A 6000-nucleotide genomic window follows, 5' to 3' on the forward strand; every position below is an offset into this window, starting at 1 on the left:
GTGGAAACAGCTGGGTCACTTCATACAGAGTAGCTCTGCCAGTGGCTTCGCCTACAGGAGGGCAGTACCAGGAACACACAGGCCAGGAGGTCCGTATATGGCCACATCCCACTATAGGGGTGACAGGGTTGTGAAGGAGATACCCACCTCCTTGGAAAATATGAACGTTTTCCATGGTGGAGGCAACACCACCCACAGAAGCCCTAATAGTGTAGGTAAGAGAAAATAAAACTTGTGCTTCAGCACCACCTACTGGAAAATAAAAGATAGACTTCTTATTAACCTCCTAAATATTTGAGTGAAATACTTAAATAAAATAAGTTTCTTTTTGAGAGTTATTTATTTATTTTCTTACATAAAAGAAGTCTGGAAGTTGGCAGACCAGGGCAGCTATGGTATCTTCATGAATCCAAGCTACTTTAAAAAAAATGGTGTTTTTTTTTTTTCAATTACAGTTGACATACAATATTAGTTACAGGTATACAGTCCAGTGATTAGACATTATATAATTTACTAAGTAATCATTCTGATAAATCTTGTACCCATATAACACTGTACATAGTTATTCCAATAGTTTGGCTATATTCCTTATGCTGTACTATACAACCCCATGACTATTCTGTAACTACCAATACCAATTTGTGCTTTTTAATTGCTTTACCTTTTTCACCAAAACCCCCAACCCTCCTCCCATCTGGCAACCATCAAAATATTCTCTGTATCCAAGAGTCTGTTTCTGTCCTGCATGTTCATTTATTTTGTTTTCTAGATTCAATTGTTGATAGATATGTTTTTATTGCTATTTTATTATTCATATATTTTTTTAATCCTTATCTGAGGATATGTTTTTATTGATGAGAGAGAAAGAGAGAAAGGGAGGGAGGGAGAGAGAGAGAGAGAGAGAGAGAGAGAAAGAGAAACATCAATGTGAGAGAGAAACATTGATAGGTTGCCTCCCATATGCATCCCTTTGGCACAACCTAGGTATGTGCCCTGACCAAGAATCAAACCTGCAACCTTTTAGTGTACAGGATGATGTTCCAACCAACTGAGCCACCTGGCCAGGGCTATTGTTCATATTTTTTATCATTTTTTTCTTCTTCTTAGAGGAGATTCTTTAACATTTCACATAATACTGGTTTGGCGGTGATGAACTCCTTCAGCTTTCTCTTGTCTGGGAAGCTCTTTATCTGACCTTCAATTCTAAATGATAGCTTTGCTGGGTAGAGTAATCTTGGTTGTTGCTCCTTGCTTTTCATCACTTTGAATATTTTGTGCCAAACCCTTCTGGCATGTAATGTTTCTGTTGAGAAATCAGCTGACAGTCTACGGAGCTCCCTTGCTGCTTTTAAGATTCTCTCTTTGTCTTTAACCTTTACCATTTTAATTATGATGTCTCTTGGTATGGGCCTCTTTGGGTTCATCTTGATTGGAATTTTCTGTGCTTCCTGGACTTGTATGTCTATTTCCTTCACCAGGTTCGGGAAGTTCTCCATCATTATTGTTTTACATAGGATTTCAATTTCTTTCTTTTTTTTTAATATATTTTATTGATTTTTTACAGAGAGGAAGGGAGAGGGATAGAGAGTTAGAAACATCGATGAGAGAGAAACATCTGATCAGCTGCCTCCTGCACACACCCTACTGGGGATGTGCCCACAACCAAGGTATATGCCCTTGACCAGAATCGAACCTGGGACACTTCAGTCCGCAGGCCGACGCTCTATCCACTGAACCAAACTGGGCAGGGCCTCATTTTTTTTTTCCTCTTCTGATTGGGTGTTTTCTGCTTCCTTATCTTCCAAGTCTCTGATTTGATCCTCTACTTCATCTACTCTACTGTTGATTCCCTGTAAAGTATTTTTCATATCAGTTAATGTGTTCTTCATTTCTGACTGGTTCTTTCTTATGTTCTTTTTTTTAGTTCTATTTTTATTGAAGTCCTCACTAAGTTTATCTACTTTTCTCCTAAGTTCATTGAGTATCCTTATATCTAGTGTTTTGAACTCTGCATCTGATAGATTGCTTATCTCCATTTTGTTTAGTCATTTTCTGGAGTTTTGTTCTATTCTTTCATTTGGGACACATTTCTTTGTCTCCTCATTTTGTCAATCTCCTTGTGTTTCTTTCTATGTATTAAATAGAGCTACTATGTCTTCTGGGCTTGGTAGAATGGCCTTATATAGTAGCTGTGGATGAAAAGGGGCCACATGCTAACCTGACTAGCTCAGGGAAGGCCTTGCAAATTCAGAGACCTAAAGCAACCACAAAGGATGGTCTGAAATGAAAACTTTTTAATACTTTTTTTTTTTAATCCTCACCTGAGGATACTTTTCCATTGATTTTTAGAAAGAGTGGAAGAGAGAGGGAAGACAGAGAGAAATATTGATGTGAGAGAAACACATCGATTGGTTGTCTCCTGCACAAGCCCCAACCAGGGCCTGGGCCAGGGAAGAGCCTGTAACTGAGGATGTGCCCTTGACCAGAATCAAACCTGGGAACATTTGGTCTGCAGGCCGACACTCTATCCACTGAGCCAAACTGGCTAGGGCTGAAATGAAAACTTTTAAATTTAAAAAGCAGTTTATGGCGGGTGGTCATGTCCTAGACCAGTATCTTCCCTGACAAAGGTCAATCTTTACCTTAACTGAGCCTATTATCTTTTTGCATTTACAATAACATATCATTGGAATGTCAAGGTAATTTTTCTTTTTCCATACCTCTCAAAGCACAGGCACTGCTATGCAGAGACCACAAATCCCCTCATTGTTATTGAGTTAACTGTTAACTATTCTGCATCCACCTAAGTAAAAGATGTGTCTATCATTTTGCTTTTTATCTAATCCCAGAGGTTTCCCCACTTTGCTTTCTCCCACCTCCCTAATCTATCACCAATGGATTTCATGTAACCCACTTACATCTCCTCTTTTCATTGTAATGTATAAAACAGCGTGCAAAACTGCCATTCTCTGGATCAGGCGTCCTCAAATTACGGCCCATGGGCCACATGTGGCCCGCCGAGGACATTTATCCGGCCCACCGGGTGCCGCAGGACAGGCTGCCTGCTTAGCAGCCGACTTGTTCTGGGCCCGCAGTGCGCATAGGAATTTGTTCATAGTTTTTTTTAAAAAAACTATAGTCCGGCCCTCCAACGGTCTGAGGGACAGAGAACTGGCCCCCTGTTTAAAAAGTTTGAGGACCCCTGCTCTGGATCATTATCTCAATCCGTTGAGATTTTGCTTCTCAGCAATTATTGACAATTTGGCTCAAATAAACTCACAAAAAAATCCTTCACAGCTTTGAATGTTTCTTACATTAGCGTAGGTATCTTGTAGAGTTCAGTAGCATAGCCTTCCCATTCACCTAAGCTGGGCATGCCAGGTTCCCAAACCGTCCCCCCACCCCTAGACCCCCCTGCCCCCCAATGTGGGCTGTGTACATGCTCCTGTTGTAGTTGAGCCTTGGTTGCTCTTGGCATATCAATGGGAGGAATTTGCCCCCAGGCTGATTGACTGCAAGAACTGGCTATGAATATGTGGAGGATCAGCTGTGCAGAGGCCAACCCCACAGAGCAGAACTTAGTCTCCACCTTGAGTATGTTGCTTGTAGAGGTTGTTGGATGGTGCTTTGACATGGTCTGAAGCTGGGGCCTCCTGGGAGGTGCAGTCCAAAGTCAACTGCCACCTGTGTTCTGACCAAGGCCACCCAGCATGAGCCACAAAATGATCTTCAAATGATTGCTCTTTGTGCTGGCTGGGAGGTGCCCAAGAGAGGCCAAGCTGCAAACGAAGGCCAGCTGCCACTAGTGCCAGCCTTGGGACCCTTAGAAAGAGGTATGGGGCACACCGAGGCCAGGCGCTGCTTGTTTGAGAGATTTTAAGAAAGTCTGAAAGATGAGCCAAGATGGGCCATTTGTATGGAAAAGCCACTGGAAACAGCTTGGGTGGGCCACAAGTTGGGTGGGGCAGAGTCTCAGGGAATCACTAGGGAAGGGCAAACAGTGATAGCCAGGTTGATGGAGACTCAGATATGGTGCCTGCCTGAAGGCTCTGTTGGGGGAGGGCTCAGAAAAGGAACAATGGCCTCTGCCAGCACTTCAGTCTTGGAGAAAGCTGCCCCTCCAGCTCTTGCCCTGATGCCAGGCAATTTAGTTCCTCCCCATATGTCCCTGTTTCCTTTCAAGCTGCTGCCCCAGCACTGGAGCTCAGAACAAGTGAGTCTGAGTAAGTCCGTACGCGGGCCCTTAAAGAAGAAAACAAGAACCACATATATGCTGTCTTAAAGAGAAACACCTGGGACTCCAGCAGTCCTCTGTCTCACTCAGCCATAATCCCCACTGGTTTTTACAACCAGAAGTAATTAGGACTTCTATTCCTGGCACTGGAGCCCAAGGCTGGGGATCTGGTGTTGGGCTGGGACCTCTTGCTCCTCAGGGGTACCTCCACAGCTGAGATATCCCTCCCAACTCTTAATCACCACACTGTGGGTGGGACCAACCTGTTCTGAGTCTCAGCCCCTCCTACTAATCTTGAGATGGCTTCTTCTTTATATCCTTACCTATAGAACTTCTGTTCAGCTAGATTTCAGGCAATTCTGAATGACAGTTGTTCTATAGTTTAGTGTAATTTTGATGTGGTTGTGAGAGGATGTGAATACCGCATTTACCTTGACTGGAAGCCCAAAAAAGAAAATGATTTCATTCCCACAAATGCCTAAGCAGAGAAATAATCCATCAAATACAAGAATAACCAAGGTAACAAAGGAGTAAGAAAGAAATATAAAATCTACAGACTACTTAGACACAGATAACAGTATGGTGATTACGAGAAGGGAAGGAGTAGAACAGGGTAAAGAGGATATAAATGGAGCTAAAAGGAGACTTGACTTAGGGTGGTAAACACACAATTTAGTATACAGATGATGTATTATAGAAATATAAAAATAGAAGCATAAAAAATAACATAGAAAACTTATAAAAGAGCCAGTCAGAAATGAAGAGTATAACATCTGAAATTAAGGATACACTAGAAAGAATCAACAGCAAGTTACATGAAGCAGAGGATCAAATTAATGACTTGGAAGATAAGGTAGCAAAAAACACCCAATCCAACAGTAAATAAATAATAAATAAGTAAATAAATAACTTTTTAAAAAATGAAGGTAGTTTAAGGGACTTCTGGGAAAACATCAAATGTAATAATATCTGCCATAGGGAAACAGTAAGAAGAGAGAAGAAATAATGATTGAAAATTTCACTAACCTGATAAAGTAAAAAGACACACCAGTCCAGGAAGCACAGAGTCCCAATCAAGATGAACCCAAAGAGGCCCACATCAAGACAGATCATAATTAAAATGGCAAAGGTTAAAGACAGAGAGAGAATCTTAAAAGCAGCAAGAGGAAGACAATTATTTGCATACAAGGGAGCTCCCATGTCAGCTGATTTCTCAACAGAAACAGTTCATGCCAGAAGGGTTTGCAACAAAATATTCATAGTCATGAGAAGAAAGAAACTATAACGAAGACTACTTTACCCAGCAAGGCTATCATTTAAAATTTAAGGAGAAATAAAGTTTCTCAGACAAGAATAAACTAAAGGAGTTCATCACCACCAAACCAGGATTAGAAGAATGTTAAAGGGACATCCAGATGAAAAAGGAGAGGAGGAGAGGGAGGAGGAGAAGAAAGAGTAGGGGAACATAGTTATAAAATAAAATTGCAATAAATACATACCTATCAATAATCCCTTTAAATATAAATGGATTAAATGATTTAATCAAAAGACATAGGGTTTGGCTTATTCAATAGAGCATCAGCCTAGCTGGTTTGGCTCAGTGGATGACGGTCGGCCTGCGGACTGAAGGATCCCGGGTTTGATTCTGGTCAAGTGCACATGCCCAGGTTGCCGGCTTGATCCCTAGTGGGGGGCATGCAGGAGGCAGCCAATCAATGATTCTCTCTCATCATTGATGTTTCTATCTCTCTCTCCCTCTCCCTTCC

The sequence above is a fragment of the Plecotus auritus genome (assembly GCF_963455305.1).
Source record: "Plecotus auritus genome assembly, chromosome: 10".
NCBI classification, from domain to species: domain Eukaryota; kingdom Metazoa; phylum Chordata; class Mammalia; order Chiroptera; family Vespertilionidae; genus Plecotus; species Plecotus auritus.